This window comes from Lucilia sericata, unplaced genomic scaffold (genome assembly GCF_015586225.1).
Source record: "Lucilia sericata isolate MDLA Ls3-8-SP2 unplaced genomic scaffold, ASM1558622v1 Contig001084F_arrow, whole genome shotgun sequence".
Classification (NCBI taxonomy): Eukaryota; Metazoa; Arthropoda; class Insecta; order Diptera; family Calliphoridae; genus Lucilia; species Lucilia sericata.
In genome coordinates this window covers 1-22,500 of record NW_023995059.1, presented here as the reverse complement: position 1 = coordinate 22,500, position 22,500 = coordinate 1, and the positions used below count along the sequence as shown (strand labels likewise).

General features: G+C 30.2%; 1 pseudogene; it reads left to right on the top strand.

Annotated features, from left to right (window-relative positions):
- LOC119609912 overlaps window positions 1–21,387 on the top strand; it is a 29,995-nt pseudogene extending 8,608 nt beyond the window's left edge.
- The last annotated feature ends 1,113 nt before the right edge of the window (window positions 21,388–22,500 follow it).

Below are 22,500 nucleotides of genomic sequence, written 5' to 3'. Positions count from 1 at the left end.
GACTATAGACTAGACTATAGAATAGACTATAGACGAGACTATAGACTAGACTATAGACTAGCTAGAGACTAGACTATAGACTAGACTATAGACTAGACTATAGACTATAGACTATAGACTAGACTATAGACTAGACTATAGACTAGCTAGACTATAGACTAGACTATAGACTAACTATAGACTAGACTATAGACTAGACTATAGACTAGACTATAGACTAGACTATAGACTAGACTAAAGACTAGACTAGACTAGACTATAGACTAGACTATAGACTAGACTATAGACTAGACTATAGACTAGACTATATACTAGACTATAGACTAGACTATAGACTAGACTATAGACTAGACTATAGACTAGACTATAGACTAGACTATAGACTAGACTATAGACTAGACTATAGACTAGACTATAGACTAGACTATAGACTAGACTATAGACTAGACTATAGACTAGACTATAGACTAGACTATAGACTAGACTATAGACTAGACTATAGACTAGACTATAGACTAGACTATAGACTAGACTATAGACTAGACTATAGACTAGACTATAGACTAGACTATAGACTAGACTATAGACTAGACTATAGACTAGACTATAGACTAGACTATAGACTAGACTATAGACTAGACTATAGACTAGACTATAGACTAGACTATAGACTAGACTAGACTATAGACTAGACTAGACTATAGACTAGACTAGACTATAGACTAGACTAGACTAGACTAGACTAGACTAGACTAGACTATAGACTAGACTAGACTAGACTAGATACTAGACTAGACTAGACTAGACTAGACTATAGACTATAGACTAGACTAGACTATAGACTAGACTAGACTATAACTAGACTAGACTAGACTATAGACTAGACTAGACTATAGACTAGACTAGACTATAGACTAGACTATAGACTAGACTATATACTAGAATATAGACTAGACTATAGACTAGACTATAGACTAGACTATAGACTAGGCTATAGACTAGACTATAGACTAGACTATAGACTAGACTATAGACTAGACTATAGACTAGACTATAGACTAGACTATAGACTAGACTATAGACTAGACTATAGACTAGACTATAGACTAGACTATAGACTAGACTATAGACTAGACTATAGACTAGACTATAGACTAGACCTATAGACTAGACTATAGACTAGACTATAGACTAGACTATAGACTAGACTATAGACTAGACTATAGACTAGACTATAGACTAGACTATAGACTAGACTATAGACTAGACTATAGACTAGACTATAGACTAGACTATAGACTAGACTATAGACTAGACTATAGACTAGACTATAGACTAGACTATAGACTAGACTATAGACTAGACTATAGACTAGACTATAGACTAGACTATAGACTAGACTATAGACTAGACTATAGACTAGACTATAGACTAGACTATAGACTAGACTATAGACTAGACTATAGACTAGACTATAGACTAGACTATAGACTAGACTATAGACTAACTATAGACTAGACTATAGACTAGACTATAGACTAGACTATAGACTAGACTATAGACTAGACTATAGACTAGACTATAGACTAGACTATAGACTAGACTATAGACTAGAACTATAGACTAGACTATAGACTAGACTATAGACTAGACTATAGACTAGACTATAGACTAGACTATAGACTAGACTATAGACTAGACTATAGACTAGACTATAGACTAGACTATAGACTAGACTATAGACTAGACTATAGACTAGACTATAGACTAGACTATAGACTAGACTATAGACTAGACTATAGACTAGACTATAGACTAGACTATAGACTAGACTATAGACTAGACTATAGACTAGACTATAGACTAGACTATAGACTATAGACTAGACTATGACTAGACTATAGACTAGACTATAGACTAGACTATAGACTAGACTATAGACTAGACTATAGACTAGACTATAGACTAGACTATAGACTAGACTATAGACTAGACTATAGACTAGACTATAGACTAGACTATAGACTAGACTATAGACTAGACTATAGACTAGACTATAGACTAGACTATAGACTAGACTATAGACTAGACTATAGACTAGACTATAGACTAGACTATAGACTAGACTATAGACTAGACTATAGACTAGACTATAGACTAGACTATAGACTAGACTAGCTATAGACTAGACTATAGACTAGACTATAGACTAGACTATAGACTAGACTATAGACTAGACTATAGACTAGACTATAGACTAGACTATAGACTAGACTAGACTAGACTATAGACTAGACTATAGACTAGACTATAGACTAGACTATAGAACTAGACTAGCTAGACTAGACTATAGACTAGACTATAGACTAGACTATAGACTAGACTATAGACTAGACTATAGACTAGACTATAGACTAGACTATAGACTAGACTATAGACTAGACTATAGACTAGACTATAGACTAGGACTATAGACTAGACTATAGACTAGACTATAGACTAGACTATAGACTAGACTATAGACTAGACTATAGACTAGACTATAGACTAGATATAGACTGACTAGACTAGACTAGACTAGACTATAGACTAGACTATCGACTAGACTATAGACTAGACTATAGACTAGACTATAGACTAGACTATAGACTAGACTATAGACTAGACTATAGACTAGACTATAGACTAGACTATAGACTAGACTATAGACTAGACTATAGACTAGACTATAGACTAGACTATAGACTAGACTATAGACTAGACTATAGACTATAGAGTAGACTATAGGCTTGAAATATAGGAGCTGACTTCAGATATCGTTTGATGAATTTGAAAAAACACCTTTTTAGCCATATTTAAGACCAGAACATTATAACTTATAATATATGTTATGACGTCTGAATGTCTAATCTGGTTTAATAAAGTCTAATAAAGGTTTACGGCTTTATTTATAAAAACTTATTTAGGTTTATTAAACAATTTTAGGCAAAATTCAGGAAAATCGTATTTATAAACGTGAAATAGCTTAAAAACACCTTCAATAAACCATTGACAATTAGAAGAATTTTATTGTAGGCTCGACCCTTCTTTAAGCCAACAATAAGTTGATTTTTAACAATTTTTTTCTCAGATAAAGATTTTTCCGGTAATTTTAGGTTGATTGCGAAAACTAATTATGGTTTCTTTTAAAATCAAAATCTAAAAATTCTAATTTTAACGTTTACAAATTTGTAAATAAAATCCCAGAAAATTTTTAAACGATTATATTTTGAGGAAAAAACTCAAATCTAGGCATTATTGGATTAATGCATGAATATTTGACAATATTCCAATTGTCCAGAACTATTTTTAGGCAATTTGGAAATGCCCGTCTGTCAACCAAATGATGGACAAAATCATTTGATTTGGCTTTTTCAAAGTTTGTTGGTGAAATATAATGCCATAAAGTAATTAACCATGTAAATTATATTGATTAGTGTTATACTAATGCAAAATATATTCGCCGGCATTAAAATTAGTCAAATATCAAAGAAATTTATCAATATTTGCAAAAATTTATCAAAAATTACAAGGAAAAAAGTAAAAATAAGAAAATGTGTCATAGTGATGTATATTTTGTCGCAAAATATCCGTTATTCGGATACTTTTAATAATAATTAGAAATTATATGTTATATTTATACATCTGAACTAAATAGACATTTATAAAAGCCATATATATATTTATTTTTCTTAAAAGTTTGTTTTTATTGTCAAAAATCTATTATGAACAAAATATGAAATTAAGAAAACCGAATCAACGAATATTTTATCCTAATTGTACGCAACACTAACACATAAAATGACGGCCATATTGTACAGTGCTGCCAACTTAAACATAAATCAGCACAATAGCTAATATACGTTTATTATTTGTTTATGAATATCACAATTTTATTAATGGTTTTTAAGGCTAAAGTGTGCTTTAACTATTGAGTGCATTAAAAGCAAAATAAAATTTTTTTATAAATACAAGCGTTAATCTCTATTGTATCTCCTTCGAAATATCTTAATCCAAACATAAACACAACTTTTAATTCCAAAAAAATGCTTTTGGACAGTTTCTGCATGTAATAAAATCAATTAAAAATCTGTTTTTAAATAAAAAACCTATTAACGGCCCCCTGTTTGCAGCTGGTGATATCAATGAACTTTTATCAATTAATTACATCTCTCAACTAATCATTGCCATACTGACCTGATCTAATCAAAACAACTTGAACCTGAAAAATTTATAGTCTTAAAAAAACTTGAGATAAGGAAAATTACTATAGTGGAAAAAATAGTATAATGCCAAATAAAGGGGTATTAACACAAATGAGGAATATAAATAACAAAAAATCGAAGAGGTAACAGATAAGAAATTTTTATATTTACTTTAAGTACAAAAATATAAAAAGCTTTTAAATCAAAATAATAGTAAATTGTTCCATTTTTATTAAAATAATTTATAACATATTCAAGATGGAAAAATTATTGTCATTAGGATGGTATCATGGAGTTAAAGCAATAAAAAATTTAAACAGTTTCATGATACAACAGCTAAAACTGGGTAATGACTTGTACTTACGCGACTACTTACTTTTTTCTGACTACTATATACCGTTAGCATTACTTTTAAGTACACGACTAAGTACTTGTCTCCAATGTCATCACCGTGTTAAAATGATAGTGAAAAGCGGATTTTTTTAACTTTTTAACGCATTATTTTTCAATGTAAGTTTTTGCTTGGTCTGTATTAACAATAATCAAGATCAGCATTTTTTAGAAAAATCAAGTTCAGTTGGATTAATTTGTATGTAGAAATGTTAGATTTTAAGAATTTGTAATAAACCTACACCTCTGTTCAGAACAAACCTAATGTTTGTACTTGCAGTGATCTGATTTGCATACATTCTCTTGCATATGCTGCAGCTTCTATCTCAATTATATTTAATTTACATTTAATTTATTTTTATTTTATTAAATAAAAAAATAAAAATATATAAAAATCAACTATTCTATTATGTTTAATAAAAAAGTCTCGAATCATGCGGCATACATTGGTTTTGGCTGCATTGCAATAATTTATAACGATCACGTGTCAACGACATACGACTTTCAATTAAGTTTTATTAAACAAATTTTAAAAAAGTTACAGATTTAATTCATTTTAAAATGGAACTTTAGAGAAAGGCCTTTTCAATTGTTTATGTATTTTTATAAATAAATGATGAAAAATAAAAAAATTAAAATTTAGTTCCAAGGACTTAAAAATGTTGCTCTAATTCTAATTGCGCAAAAAAAAGTGATCTAGTGACCGAGTGTTGAAGAACGCCAAACAAATAATATGTTTGGGCATACCCGGCTATTTTTTTTATTAATATAATTAATTAAAGTTTTCTGTTTAATTAATTACATATAAAAAAGTTCTGTCTAAATTAAAACATTTTAAATTAATTAAACAACATTTCCACAGACATACTATACAAAATTTTAAAAGTGTTCATGCACTTAAATTAATTGTTAACACTCAACGTGTTGGATGCCAAATAAATTCTTCGTCTATTTATAAATCAAATGCATTTTAAACAGGTTTCAAACTTTTGCAATCCACCAAATTACAAAGTCCAAATTGAATGGAATTTTAATAAAGTGTAACTTAAAACAAAATATGACTAAAAACATAATGATCGATACATAAGTACACTACTCAAAGAAAAAATCATTATTTATATTAAAGAAAAATAATAATTTCAAAATATTGCTCTGATATATTCTAAAATCTTACTTTAGAATAACATGCCGGGGTTTTCAATTCGAAAGTATCATCCAAATAAACTATTAACAATGCAGTCGTAAATAAAAACATTTTATTAAATAGACATCTTTGGATATCGGGATGCCGGTTGAAAATTTATTGAACTACGAAAATTTGTTTAATTGTATATTACTTATGTATGTTATAAATATATCGATTTAAAATCATATATTAATTGAAACTGTTGTTCACAATTATTGCAATAGACAATTGCAAAAGATTTATAAATATCATACTGATTGTTGGCTATTGATTTCAAGTGTGAATAATGCATAGTCGGAATAATATATTGAATAAAACAGACATACTCGTATGTACATACATACATATTTTCAATATTTACACATATTTATAAGATAAATATTTATTTACAAAGTGCCTAGATTTGTTAAAACAAAGACCACTTGCTAAATATCTTGACTACTCAGTATGGGCAACAGGTATTTAAGGGTTTGTTTTTTTTTTTTTTTTGTGTTGGTTGTAATATTGAAAGCGTTACTAAACAGTGGGACAAAAACAAGAAATATATTAAAAAAATTATAAAAATTTTATGAAAATGTAGATTAAAATCTAGTTTAGTTCTAGTTAAATTCTTGTTCAGTTCTAGTTCAGTTGTAGTTAAGTTCTAGTTCAGTCCTAGTTCAGTTCTAGTTCAGTTCTAGTTCAGTTCTAGTTCAGTTCTAGTTCAGTTCTAGTTCAGTTCTAGTTCAGTTCTAGTTCAGTTCTAGTTCAGTTCTAGTTCAGTTCTAGTTCAGTTCTAGTTCAGTTCTAGTTCAGTTCTAGTTCAGTTCTAGTTCAGTTCTAGTTCAGTTCTAGTTCAGTTCTAGTTCAGTTCTAGTTCAGTTCTAGTTCAGTTCTAGTTCAGTTCTAGTTCAGTTCTAGTTCAGTTCTAGTTCAGTTCTAGTTCAGTTCTAGTTCAGTTCTAGTTCAGTTCTAGTTCAGTTCTAGTTCAGTTCTAGTTTCAGTTCTAGTTCAGTTCTAGTTCAGTCTAGTTCAGTTCTAGTTCAGTTCTAGTTCAGTTCTAGTTCAGTTCTAGTTCAGTTCTAGTTCAGTTCTAGTTCAGTTCTTGTTCAGTTCTAGTTCAGTTCTAGTTCAGTTCTAGTTCAGTTCTAGTTCAGTTCTAGTTCAGTTCTAGTTCAGTTCTAGTTCAGTTCTAGTTCAGTTCTAGTTCAGTTCTAGTTCAGTTCTAGTTCAGTTCTAGTTCAGTTCTAGTTCAGTTCTAGTTCAGTTCTAGTTCAGTTCTAGTTCAGTTCTAGTTCAGTTCTAGTTCAGTTCTAGTTCAGTTCTAGTTCAGTTCTAGTTCAGTTCTAGTTCAGTTCTAGTTCAGTTCTAGTTCAGTTCTAGTTCAGTTCTAGTTCAGTTCTAGTTCAGTTCTAGTTCAGTTCTAGTTCAGTTCTAGTTCAGTTCTAGTTCAGTTCTAGTTCAGTTCTAGTTCAGTTCTAGTTCAGTTCTAGTTCAGTTCTAGTTCAGTTCTAGTTCAGTTCTAGTTCAGTTCTAGTTCAGTTCTGTTCTAGTTCAGTTCTGTTCTAGTTCAGTTCTGTTCTAGTTCAGTTCTAGTTCAGTTCTAGTTCAGTTCTAGTTCAGTTCTAGTTCAGTTCTAGTTCAATTCTAGTTCAGTTCTAGTTCAGTTCTAGTTCAGTTCTAGTTCAGTTCTAGTTCAGTTCTAGTTCAGTTCTAGTTCAGTTCTAGTTCAGTTCTAGTTCAGTTCTAGTTCAGTTCTAGTTCAGTTCTAGTTCAGTTCTAGTTCAGTTCTAGTTCAGTTCAGTTCTAGTTCAGTTCTAGTTCAGTTCTAGTTCAGTTCTAGTTCAGTTCTAGTTCAGTTCTAGTTCAGTTCTAGTTCAGTTCTAGTTCAGTTCTAGTTCAGTTCTAGTTCAGTTCTAGTTCAGTTCTAGTTCAGTTCTAGTTCAGTTCTAGTTCAGTTCTAGTTCAGTTCTAGTTCAGTTCTAGTTCAGTTCTAGTTCAGTTCTAGTTCAGTTCTAGTTCAGTCTAGTTCAGTTCTAGTTCAGTTCTAGTTCAGTTCTAGTTCAGTTCTAGTTCAGTTCAGTTCTAGTTCAGTTCTAGTTCAGTTCTAGTTCAGTTCTAGTTCAGTTCTAGTTCAGTTCTAGTTCAGTTCTAGTTCAGTTCTAGTTCAGTTCTAGTTCAGTTCTAGTTCAGTTCTAGTTCAGTTCTAGTTCAGTTCTAGTTCAGTTCTAGTTCAGTTCTAGTTCAGTTCTAGTTCAGTTCTAGTTCAGTTCTAGTTCAGTTCTAGTTCAGTTCTAGTTCAGTTCTAGTTCAGTTCTAGTTCAGTTCTAGTTCAGTTCTAGTTCAGTTCTAGTTCAGTTCTAGTTCAGTTCTAGTTCAGTTCTAGTTCAGTTCTAGTTCAGTTCTAGTTCAGTTCTAGTTCAGTTCTAGTTCAGTTCTAGTTCAGTTCTAGTTCAGTTCTAGTTCAGTTCTAGTTCAGTTCTAGTTCAGTTCTAGTTCAGTTCTAGTTCAGTTCTAGTTCAGTTCTAGTTCAGTTCTAGTTCAGTTCTAGTTCAGTTCTAAGTTCAGTTCTAGTTCAGTTCTAGTTCAGTTCTAGTTCAGTTCTAGTAGTTCTAGTCAGTTCCTAGTTCAGTTCTAGTTCAGTTCTAGTTCAGTTCTAGTTCAGTTCTAGTTCAGTTCTAGTTCAGTTCTAGTTCAGTTCTAGTTCAGTTCTAGTTCAGTTCTAGTTCAGTTCTAGTTCAGTTCTAGTTCAGTTCTAGTTCAGTTCTAGTTCAGTTCTAGTCCAGTTCTAGTTCAGTTCTAGTTCAGTTCTAGTTCAGTTCTAGTTCAGTTCTAGTTCAGTTCTAGTTCAGTTCTAGTTCAGTTCTAGTTCAGTTCTAGTTTCAGTTCTAGTTCAGTTCTAGTTCAGTTCTAGTTCAGTTCTCGTTCAGTTCTAGTTCAGTTCTAGTTCAGTTCTAGTTCAGTTCTAGTTCAGTTCTAGTTCAGTTCTAGTTCAGTTCTAGTTCAGTTCTAGTTCAGTTCTAGTTCAGTTCTAGTTCAGTTCTAGTTCAGTTCTAGTTCAGTTCTAGTTCAGTTCTAGTTCAGTTCTAGTTCAGTTCTAATTCAGTTCTAATTCAGTTCAGTTCAGTTCTAGTTCTAGTTCTGTACAATTCCAGTTTATGTATAGTTCAGTTATAGTTTAGTTATAATCCAATTCTAGTTGAATTCTAAATTTAAAAATAGTTTCTAACTGGTAATTATAAAGCATATACTTTTTTTGAATTCATACATTATTAGACTGATTGAAAAAGTAATTTTCTTTTATAAAATGCATTAATTGATAAATTCAAACGCCTTAATCAACATTTACATATATGAATGTGTTTCTGAATGCATTCAATTTATTTTAATATTATAATCATTTGATTGTAATTATATGTTTGAATGAATGTTATAACGGGTGGTTCAAATGTGAGAGTACAGTTTTAGAATATAAATTAAATGTGCAAAACTATTAAATTTAGATAATGCTTAAATGAGAGTATTAATATTTGTTTACTTTTATACCACCACTTGTAGCACCCTTTAATTGTACGTACAATCAGTAAAACATAGTACTCAGTTTACTATAAAGATACGATTGAGTATAAACAAGTACAATTTTATGAGGTTGACTAGCAGCCACTTTGTTGCCTTAAATATAGTCAAGACGGTATTGATATTAACGTAGTTGTGATGCAAATGATAAGTTAAATCGTCATATTCCTTATATTTACATACACATGCATCTATAAACAGTGACTAACAGTTGTTTGATACTAAAGCTAGTCTATTGCACGTTTAACTATCGTTAATATTATACATTGATAGGTATGTTTGTACGTACTTATGTATGTATTTATAAATGCGATATTTATACATTATTCTATTACTTATGTATGTATTATATTATAGGCCCCTAAAGGGAAAATATTAATTGTCACATACGCAAAGAAACTTGCGAAAAATTAAAATCAATAATACTTTGTGAATTTATTAAAAATTTTTTAAGGACAAACAAAGGAATTCAAATGTCACAAAGGTATACTGATTCATAATTCTTATTATCTTTTATACCCTTCACCACTATAAACGAAAGGAATTTTTTTTAGTAGTTACAATAAATAAAAACGTATATGTAGTTGTCGTTCATGGTGACCTTTCACATGGAATGAATAAATTAAAATGATTTCCGAAATCATTTTAACATTTATTTCAGATCTAGTTCAGTTCTAGTTCAGTTCTAGTTCAATTCTAGTTCAGTTCTAGTTCAGTTCTAGTTCAGTTCTAGTTCAGTTCTAGTTCAGTTCTAGTTCAGTTCTAGTTCAGTTCTAGTTCAGTTCTAGTTCAGTTCTAGTTCAGTTCTAGTTCAGTTCTAGTTCAGTTCTAGTTCAGTTCTAGTTCAGTTCTAGTTCAGTTCTAGTTCAGTTCTAGTTCAGTTCTAGTTCAGTTCTAGTTCAGTTCTAGTTCAGTTCTAGTTCAGTTCTAGTTCAGTTCTAGTTCAGTTTCTAGTTCAGTTCTAGTTCAGTTCTAGTTCAGTTCTAGTTCAGTTCTAGTTCAGTTCTAGTTCAGTTCTAGTTCAGTTCTAGTTCAGTTCTAGTTCAGTTCTAGTTCAGTTCTAGTTCAGTTCTAAGTTCAGTTCTAGTTCAGTTCTAGTTCAGTTCTAGTTCAGTTCTAGTTCAGTTCTAGTTCAGTTCTAGTTCAGTTCTAGTTCAGTTCTAGTTCAGTCTAGTTCAGTTCTAGTTCAGTTCTAGTTCAGTTCTCGTTCAGTTCTAGTTCAGTTCTAGTTCAGTTCTAGTTCAGTTCTAGTTCAGTTCTAGTTCAGTTCTAGTTCAGTTCTAGTTCAGTTCTAGTTCAGTTTCTAGTTCAGTTCTAGTTCAGTTCTAGTTCAGTTCTAGTTTCAGTTCTAGTTCATTTCTCGTTCAGTTCTAGTCAGTTCTAGTTCAGTTCTAGTTCAGTTCTAGTTCAGTTCTAGTTCAGTTCTAGTTCAGTTCTAGTTCAGTTCTAGTTCAGTTCTAGTCAGTTCTAGTTCAGTTCTAGTTCAGTTCTAGTCAGTTCTAGTCAGTTCTAGTTCAGTTCTAGTTCAGTTCTAGTTCAGTTGTAGTTCAGTTCTAGTTCAGTTCTAGTTCAGTTCTAGTCAGTTCTAGTTCAGTTCTAGTTCAGTTCTAGTTCAGTTCTAGTTCAGTTCTAGTTCAGTTCTAGTTCAGTTCTAGTTCAGTTCTAGTTCAGTTCTAGTTCAGTTCTAGTTCAGTTCTAGTTCAGTTCTAGTTCAGTTCTAGTTCAGTTCTAGTTCAGTTCTAGTTCAGTTCTAGTTCAGTTCTAGTTCAGTTCTAGTTCAGTTCTAGTACAGTTCTAGTTCAGTTCTAGTTCAGTTCTAGTTCAGTTCTAGTTCAATTCTAGTTCAGTTCTAATTCAGTTCTAATTCAGTTCTAGTTCAGTTCTAGTTCAGTTCTAGTTCAGTTCTAGTTCAGTTCTAGTTCAGTTCTAGTTCAGTTCTAGTTCAGTTCTAGTTCAGTTCTAGTTCAGTTCTAGTTCAGTTCTAGTTCAGTTCTAGTTCAGTTCTAGTTCAGTTCTAGTTCAGTTCTAGTTCAGTTCTAGTTCAGTTCTAGTTCAGTTCTAGTTCAGTTCTAGTTCAGTTCTAGTTCAGTTCTAGTTCAGTTCTAGTTCAGTTCTAGTTCAGTTCTAGTTCAGTTCTAGTCAGTTCTAGTTCAGTTCTAGGTCAGTTCTAGTTCAGTTCTAGTTCAGTTCTAGTTCAGTTCTAGTTCAGTTCTAGTTCAGTTCTAGTTCAGTTCTAGTTCAGTTCAGTTCAGTTCTAGTTCAGTTCTAGTTCAGTTCTAGTTCAGTTTCAGTTAGTTCTAGTCAGTTCTAGTTCAGTTCTAGTTCAGTTCTAGTTCAGTTCTAGTTCAGTTCTAGTTCAGTTCTAGTTCAGTTCTAGTTCAGTTCTAGTTCAGTTCTAGTTCAGTTCTAGTTCAGTTCTAGTTCAGTTCTAGTTCAGTTCTAGTTCAGTTCTAGTTCAGGTTTCTAGTTCAGTTCTAGTTCAGTCTAGTTAGTTCTAGTTAGTTCTAGTTCAGTTCTAGTTCAGTTCTAGTTCAGTTCTAGTTCAGTTCTAGTTCAGTTCCAGTTCAGTTATTTTATGGTCAAGTTCTAATTGATTAAAACCTTGTACGTTTTCTTTTAGCACTTACTGTACTTTTACTATTTATACTATTATATGCCAACTTGCAGTATGTACTTTTTCAAATCTTTTAGAACTTACATTAAATTAGTTTAGCCGCGATTTTCTACAACTACGCAAGCTCTTCTTGTTGTCACTTACATGCAAAATAAAATGAAATATTTAATATAAAAAAATGAATTTGTGAATTTTTTTTCCATAAATTTAGCACTATTACTAAAATAATACAAATTGAATTATAAATTTCTACTTGCAATATTATATAAAACAATTAAGGCAAATGTGTAAATTATTTATTCTAAATATGAATTGTCTCAATTGTCAATCAATTTTTTGTTGAGTTTTTAAACGATCGATGCATAGAAATTTTAAATAAATGTACTCGCCGGCAGTCGGTAACAGTAATTGCAGTAAAATTATTAAAGCTTTTATTATAGATATATTTTTTTATTTAAGTAACAAGTGTCTTTTTTCATTTGTATACAAATAAGTAAAAGGTAAATTATGTATTTGAAATAAATATTCTTTGTATAAATATGTATAGAGAGTTCTATTTGTGCAAATAAATATAAAATCACAGTTTTTGTATGTGTGAGTGATTTCTAAATTAATAAATGGAGACAATTTAAATTGACTTTATTGTGTTTGGCCATTTTAATAGATTTTATAATAAAGAAATTTTCTAAAATTTTCTATAACAATTTTGTTCAATTAATTTGACCACTGATTACAATTTAAATGGTGAATATTATGAAAAAATTAAATTGGAATATTAAAAAAAAATGGGAATTTTTAATGTACACATTTTTAAAATTAGTGTATGTAGTATGTATATATAATTTGGAAATCTAAAATTGTAATAATATAACACTAATTTAATTAGTTAATTTTTAAGCTTCGTTTACCTGTTGTTAACAAAAGTACTTAAATAAAGTACTATTTTTTAAAGAACAAGAAATAGACTATTTCAATAAAAAAATATTATTTTATCAAAATATATTGAAAATTGGCACCTGTACTTTGATAACATTGTTTACATGGACACATGTTCCGTGTGACACGGACGGTCAGACGGACAGACATCATTTAATCGACTCAGCAAGAGATTTTTAGTTGTTCGGTATACTTTAAGATCTGTATACGACCAATATTTTAGTGCATTACAAACATCAGCACAAATCCATTACACACTCCTCTATATAGTGGGGATACTTAATTCCGAAAGTGTGGGTCCATAATATTGAAATTCCGATTTTCGGAAATCAATTTAAATTTACTTATTGCCAGTGTATGTTATTATATTAATATAGACTTATAGAAAAATAAAAAATTTTTAATAAAAAAAACAAAATTAATGAAATGAAATCAGCTCCTGGCCGCCCACATTCTAACTTGTTGGTCTCAAACTGAGTTTCAGAATTAAATATATAGATCTTAAAAAGAACTTATTTTTTCCAATGAAAATGATCTTCATTTTTTCCAATGAATGGCTTTAAAATTGCTATAAACAAGTTTGTTTCATTGTATATATGAAAAATTTTCATAACATATATGAAAAATGTTCATTACATTTATGAAACTTATTCATTACATTTATGAAACATATTCATTCACATTTAAAACATGTAAAAAAGAATGAAAAATTTCATTCTGTAAACGAACTTGCTCATTATACTAATGAAAGTGATTCATATATTTAATGAAGAACTTCTGATGAGATCGTTTCAAATTATTTAGGACTCTCGATAGTCGGATATAGCATTATAAACTACAGCCAATTACAATGTAGGGCATATATGTATAAAAATTTGCCCATTAGTTTATTGAATCTAAAAATATATAATCTTTGTATTCAAATTACAGTTAATGATAACAAAAAGTTTTAGTCATTTAATAACTATAATAAAGGAGACTTTTGTTAATTGAATTGATAAATATATACTCTATAATAAGACTTTTTATTTTATCGCCATTGTCTGTTCTCATCACACTTGTTGTATTTTTTTTTTAACCTTTTCGGTTTTTTCTTTATGATGACTGTTTTCCTTTTATTTACGACAAATTTACTATAAATAAATTTCTGTTACATATATAAGGAGATTATTTCTTTATTTTTATTTAATTTATTTTTTTCCATATAATAGTACTTTCTTTGTTACAATGCCTACTATGGAATTCTAGACATATTGCGTTTTTATTTTAGTTTTTTTTAAATCTGTTTTTTTTTTTAAATTGTTTGTTTACAGTTTACATTTTTTACAAATTACAACAGTGGTTGTTTTGCCCAAAATATGTAGTATACAGTATGATGAAAAAGTTTGGCGATAATAATAAAATTCATTTTTATACCCATCAAAAATCTGGCTACTTTTGATCTTTTAAAAAATCACCTTAACGTTCAACATCTTTTCTAACCCTTTCGGCCACTTTCTTAACTCTTTTCCTGTAAAACATTTAGTTATTTTTCAAGAGACCAGACCAATAATTTTGTTTAAAGAACTTTATTGGCATACTGTAGGTATCGGTGTAATTTTGTTCATGTTATAAACCAGCAAAAACTTACATTTAGCCGCTTTTTAACGCATTATTTTAACACAGTGATGATATTGAAGGCAATAACTTACCACTTACCGCTTACAAAAGGGAATTAAAAAAGTACGGCAAAATTTAAAGTAAAGTACTTACTGATTATATACGTATGAGTCATTATAAAAATACTTAAATGTAATGCAATAAGTAGTAGACATTAAAAAATACGTGGTTGTATAAGTACACGACATGACCGAGTTTTTGCTGGGAAGTAATGGCGTATTTTTGTTTTTCATTCATAAAAAGCAGAATAACATATTGAACCTACAAGTAGGAAAAGAAAAACGAGAATAAAATGTCTAAAGGCTTAAGTGGATTATTCTTACAAGTTGTTTATGCAAAATATTCTAAGCATTTTCGCTCGTACCCTCTTCTTCCTCTTGCTAATTGCCGCTAAATTGTCTAATTTATATTTCTGTGGTAACAAGCAATAGTAACCTAACTTGAAAAACAAACTTTCGAGAAAAAATATCTCTTTCAAAAAAACATTCATATCATTTTAGAAAACTTGGCTACAGTAATATGAATTACAAATAAATGTAGTAAATTTATTCTTAAGTGATTATGGCTTGTGACCATAGATTTCTATTTTGTTCATGCATGCACGCGAATGCATTTCTGTTGTTTTTTTCGTGTTTTTACATTTTTATTATTTTTTGTTTTATTTATTTATTTTTATTTTTGCTTTTTGTTTTAAATTTTTTTTTACGACAATTTACATCACACAAAGTTTAAGTTCATTAACAGGCCGACCGACATTCGAGTGGGTGGTAGTGGTTCTTTTTATTATTTATTGAAATTTTATATTGAATAAACATTTTAATTGAATTAAAATTAAATTGAAATAAATTACTTTGCAAAGAAAATATATATTTCAATATTTCAAAATAAATTTTAAAAAAAGTGGAAAAAGTGCAGTAAAACTATTGCAATTAAGACGTTTTGGAAAACTTAGTGCACTTAGTTTAATAAAAAGTATGACAGAATTTTAATTTAATAAAAATTACTCAATAATATTAACAAAATATGCCCTGTGTTAAGTACATATTTACTAAAAATTTTAATATGTAAAAATATATAAAATAACGACGAAATGCAAGTTATAGTATTTTTTAAGAAAAACGATTTTTGGAAGAAAAATGTTAAAATTATTACCTATTCAAAAATAATCGGGCATGTATGTGGTACTTTTTCAAATTAGGTAGCTTTTAGGAATTTATATGACGGAACTTCTTTATTCCTTAACTGTTAGATATAGATAGATAGATAGATAGATAGATAGATAGATAGATAGATAGATAGATAGATAGATAGATAGATAGGTAGATAGATAGATAGATAGATAGATAGATAGATAGATAGATAGATAGATAGATAGATAGATAGATAGATAGATAGATAGATAGATAGATAGATAGATAGATAGATAGATAGATAGATAGATAGATAGATAGATAGATAGATAGATAGATAGATAGATAGATAGATAGATAGATAGATAGATAGATAGATAGATAGATAGATAGATAGATAGATAGATAGATAGATAGATAGATAGATAGATAGATAGATAGATAGATAGATAGATAGATAGATAGATAGATAGATAGATAGATAGATAGATAGATAGATAGATAGATAGATAGATAGATAGATAGATAGATAGATAGATAGATAGATAGATAGATAGATAGATAGATAGATAGATAGATAGATAGATAGATAGATAGATAGATAGATAGATAGATAGATAGATAGATAGATAGATAGATAGATAGATAGATAGATAGATAGATAGATAGATAGATAGATAGATAGATAGATAGATAGATAGATAGATAGATAGATAGATAGATAGATAGATAGATAGATAGATAGATAGATAGATAGATAGATAGATAGATAGATAGATAGATAGATAGATAGATAGATAGATAGATAGATAATAGAACCAATTTTTATGAAAAAATATCTTATAAACCTTTGATAAATTCTTATGAGTTAGGCCCTTATACTTTTAGGGTCGTATTTATAAACATTTGTCAAAGGTTTATAAAACGAATCTTATACAAAATTTGTCTTATAAACCTTAAATAAATGTTTATGAATAATAAAAATTTCGGTTTAATTTAACATCGATAAGGGTGGCGAAGCACCCATTGTACGCTAGTACTATATAAGTTATTAAATTACATAAATTTTTTCTTTTTTAGAAAATTAAAACACACCCCACTTTAAACCCAACAAATCATGTGTTAAACTAAAAATAAATCAAATAATTTTCAAAGCAAATGGAAACCAAAAAGCTGACAAATGATACAATAATAAAGAATAACTGTGATAACATCATCAATGATACTAATTTCAATCCAACAACAACAGCAACAATGGGTTTCAGTGATGAGAATAGTAATAGTTCCTGTAGTACAACAATAACAAAGTCAGCAGCAGCAAAAACAATTGCAAGTAGAGATCAACAAAATAATGCAACGACAACGGATAGATCACCGCTGAAGAAAGCAGAGAGTTCTGGTTGTGATTCTTCACTAATGAGTTGCTGCAGCGAAGACGAAGAAACCGATAATGGCGAAGATATACAAAATGCATTTGAAAATGAAAGTGATAGAGAAAATGAAATATTCTACGACAGTACAAATGAGAGTGAAGATTATGAAGGTGTGACAGCGAATAAAAAACGAACTGAAGACGAAGAAATTCCTAATTATTCTGAAGAAGATTGTGGTCTATCGAAATTGTATCTGAATGATATTGAAATCGATAGCAAGGAGGAAGAACAAACCGTAACGGAATTGGTGAAAGCCGCAGAGAAAGATAAAATAATGCAAGTGTGAGTAAAGAGAATTTTGAAAATGGATTTCTTTATTGATTGGAAATTTTACATTGGGAATTTGGAAATTTTTAGGAAAGAAAATAAAAGTATGCGTGTGGCATTTGGCGTTATTTTGCGCTTAATATTTCCTCTGGCCAATGGTGTGGTCCAAGGTATTAAGGGTATAAGGGATGTGCGCTTTTTAAAGTTATACGTAGTATTGCTTCCAGCCGTCAGGCTTTAACTAATCTATTTGCTTTTGCTGCTAATACCATATCCCTGAATTTATCCTCTGTACAAGGTATGAGATCCCTTTTTTTAACGTCTAAGGTTTAAATATAAAAATACGCTTTGTTAAATACGTTTTTCCAGTATCCCATCGTATTGAGCCTATACTAAAATTACTAAAATACGCAAATCTCGTGATGGCATAGAAAGTTTACCGGATTCACCCACCCTACCAAATGGTCCAGACGCTTTAACGCCACCTTCTTCCCCCAACTCAACGGCACCCTTATTTTCCCCCTTCTCCCCAGAACCGCGCTATTCATTGCCTAATTTTCCAAATAACGTCAAAAAACTATCATCCATTGAGGAATATGTAGCCACAAAATGTTGTACGCTTAATATTTTAGCCGAACCTCCAGCGGGTGAACCGATACGTGCCGATATAGTTTTTATACATGGTCTTCATGGTTCTTTGGTGAATACTTGGAAACAGGGTTTGTGGGAGAATGAAAGAAGACCTGTTGAGTTTCAGCGACCTCCTAAGCCACCAGTGCGACCACCAAAGCGTCCAAGACATTCTCGTACAAGTGCCGTACATCCCCCGCATCATAAGAAAAGAGCGAGATTTGCTCATGCCGATGTCCATCATCGGCATTCGCATGAAAGAGATTCGATCGACGAAGCTGATGATAATAAGTGAGTATTTATTTTTTAAATGTAAACTTTTTATTGTTAAACAATCTAAAATTGAAAAGTTCTTGTTGATTCGGGCTTCTACGATCCCAAAATGTTAAATTATTTCGGGATCGATGGGAATTGTTAGGTTTTCAATGAGAGCGTCAATAGTGAACGGTTTATAAAGAAATAATTTAAATTGTCGATCATGTTAACGATGAAAACGTTAATCTTCTACAATTGCAAACGAAATCTAGGTCACTCGACACCGATTTATGAGAGATAAACATCAAAAGATTGTGAAAGTAGTACAATACAGTTGCTTTTTCTTAATAGATATTTGCAGAAGTCACAAGAAGAACATAATGGGGCAGAACTTGGACTCCTGAACTGAAGTCAAGATTATCTGATCTGAAGTTGTCGCAATAAGATGAGAAACTGAAGTTCTAGTTAATTTTAAATCAACAACACTCCGAAATATCTAAGATTTGTGATATTTCCCTGATATTTTACACTTGAACTTGAGAAGACTGATTATCACGATCAGTTACTATCAGTAGATCGGTATTGTAGAAGTTTTATTTAGACAGAAAGGTGAGATTTTAAATAATGTCGAACTGACAGACCAATTGACCATACCTAAAGAGTTTGATAGAAATTATCGTTATATAACAATGATATTTTTATTAAAATATAGAGAGGGTATGGATCCGAGATACTTAGTAGCTACAATCTGATAGATTTTCTGGAGATAGACGAGAAAGGCGAACCTTTATTAACATTATATCACTGATCATACAGATCAGTAAAGCTATTTTTAGACAACTGTTTAAAGATCTCCTTTAAATTATATTCCTTCTTCACTTCCAGTTATTCCTATATATGCGGCGAACCCAAAGATCTTCAAATATGCGATGGCATCGAATACAGTTTTCCTACCTTCCGCTTGCGTATGCATGACAATGGTCGCCTACTACAAGCTGAACATGATTCGAAACGTCAAGATGACAATAACAAATCAAGCGACAAGGAATCCAACAAAACAGCAACAATACCAATGATAATAAAGAACAAACTATAAAAGTTAAATCTGCAAAACCTTCACCCAATGATCCAAACTATTCTCGCTGCTGGCCGGGAGATTGGCTGCCTATAGATTGTCCGGGAGTGCGTGTGATTGCCTTAAACTATACCACAGATCAGCATTTATGGCGACCGCTGTGGAAAAAGAAAGAACCACGTTCAAATTTAATACAACGTGCCAGAGAAATGACTGAACTGTTGATCAAGCAACGTGTTGGCTATGGTCATCCCATTATATGGGTGGGTCATTCGAAAGGTGGTCTATTTATAAAGCAAATATTGTGGACGCTTGGGAGAGTGGTCGACCAGCAGCGGCACCATTTTGGCGTTCGGCTAGAGGCGTATTTTTTCTATTCTGTACCTCATCGTGGCTCACATTTGGCTTCAATCAAGGCACCACTTTTATTAAGATCTGTAGAGTTGATTGATATTGAAAAAAGTAAGTTTTAATTGAATAATATTTTTAATTAAGTTAAATAAATAATTAATCATTGTTGATTTTAATATTTATAGATAATAAATATCTGGTGGATTTACATCGTCGTTTTGCTGGTCTATATCATTTGGGCCATTTAAAGATTGAGGTATTTAGTTTCGTCGAAACAGCCTTGACCTTAATGTCGGTACTGTATATGCGTATTGTAGGTGTAGATTCTGCAGGTAATAATTGAATAATCATAATCAAACAAAATTTTGTTTTATAAACGTTTCATAAAATAAAAGAAAATTATCTCCCATAAGAGACAGTTTTTGTATAAAAAAACCGTCTCCTGTAAGAGTCATTTTTCGTTTTTCGTAAATTGTCCCCTATAAGAGGCAGTTTTCGTCTAGTATATTATTTCCTACAAGAGACCTATTAAAAAGATTTATTTTATTTTTTTAGATCCCGGCTTTGGTGATGTCTGCGGCATACGATTGGATCATCGTGAAATTTGTAAACCCCGCAGTCGTGATTGTATTTTGTACAAACAACTAGTTAATATGATTAACAAAGTTTGTTAAAATTGTTTATACGATATTTTTTGAAAATATTCATATATGAATTTGTTATTTAATAATTACCCTTTTTTATAATTAGGCACTACTATAATATTAAGAATTTTGTTGGTTTATTTTTTTTGTACAATAGTTTTTAAAGAGAAACCTAGATATGGTTCAAAATATTATTAGAATGGTTCTATATAATAATTGTGATCGAGTTTAACGAAATGTGATCCATTGATATTCAAAATAAATTCAAAATAAATCTATATATTTTTATAATTGTAACAATTACTACCACATAAAAGAGAAATAAAGCGAAAGTTAAGTGATATTTGTTTGATCCTACAAAAGTTATGTTGTGACAACTAATAAAATAACTTAACATGACCAAAATTTAACTCTCGCTTTTAATATTTCAAGCAAATATTTATTATTTTGTTACCAAATTTATTATTATATTATAAAATTTTATTTTGTGATCAATTGATATTCACGTTTTTTTATTTCAATTATTTTTTAATTATTTAATTTTTAAGGCATATAAAAGTCAATTATATAAATCAGGCTTATTTTAAGATGTAACTAAAACCGATAGATAATTTTAAGCAAGTTTTAGAAAACTTTAAGCATTATAAATCTTATTTTAAATAATTATTAAAATATTGTTATTTTAATTAATTATAAAAATATGCATGTATTTTCAGTATATTAACTAATTAATAAGTTATAGATTTTGAATTTGTTTGATATTAGTTTTATGAAATAAGCTAAAGTTACGGATATATAGTACGATTTATAATATCTGGCGATATTCTTAGGTTTTTAACACGTTTAAAACGTTAAACCTAACTTAACGTTTAAAAATTTTTTAGTAAAATTTTGATATTGGCCTAATATGCCCGAATATGCATTTAAAATCTATTTTTTTTTTTAAATAATCGCCAGATATATTCAAACTTCGAACCATTATGCGGCTTTTTAAGAAATAGGTTTTTGTTTAATAAAACTTTTAAATAATATTAAACATTTTGTTTTGTTTTCTTTGTCATCGTAATGAACTTTACTCTATAATTGTAAAAATATTAAAAATTTTCAATATATAACAAGTTTGAATGTTTAGTCGGGCATGGCCGACCATTTTTTAAATAATAATGCATTTAATTTATCTTAATTCCAGAATATTTTTTTACTTTTTGTTGACAAAAAGAGATTTTTCTACAAGTGAGCTCTTATGTGGGAGTAAGGGTAAATATGGGCCTATTCTTATAAATTTTGGTAGAGGAATTTAGTGTTTAAAAGTGAATTTTCTCCTTCTGAAGGTGGCTAGAGTCAAATGAAGCCCGATCATTACAAAAATCGGCATTATTGATCCTTACGAACTCAAAAGCTTTATTCGGGAGATATTGTTTTATGGAGCTGGCCGAAATAATGGATCGCTTTTAACCATTTCCAATTTCTATTGAAGCATATGCCATGTGCCAAGGTTTATCAAATTATCTTGAAAATCGCTACCTATAGGGTGCGCACAAGCTTTACGCACAGAGAGATAGATGGACATAGCTAAATCGACTCAGATTCTGAGCCGATGGCATACTTTAAGGTGGGTAGCAGCAATAGTTTTGGGTGTAATGCTGTCATCTTTCTGGCATCACGAATACAAGCATGTTCGGACTAAGAAGAAATTTTGTTACCTCTTGTTTATAAAATGGTACTTATTGATTTTTTATATTCAATCGTTTTTTTCACTTTTTTCGTCCTTCCAAAGGTTCTTCTTGAATGTTCTACAATTATGAGGACAAAATACTAATTGTTGAGCTGAAAGTACCATTTGGTACTATTTTCTCCCTTTTGAAGAAATGAGACATTTATAAGTCAATAAATAAGAATCAATGTTTTATGAAAAAAGTACCAACAATAGGTACAATTTTCACCCCTTCTACGTTGCGAATATCCAAAAAGTACTAAATTTGTCACTTTTTAGATTTTTTCCTACCTGAAGTCCGGTAAGTTAGAGGTAAGTGTTCTAGTCTGGTAGGTCGAAGGCAGTAGCTTCGATGCCCACCTGAGGCGCTGGTAAAGGAGCGTACAACAGGACCGATAGAGGCCTAGGTGTATTTCT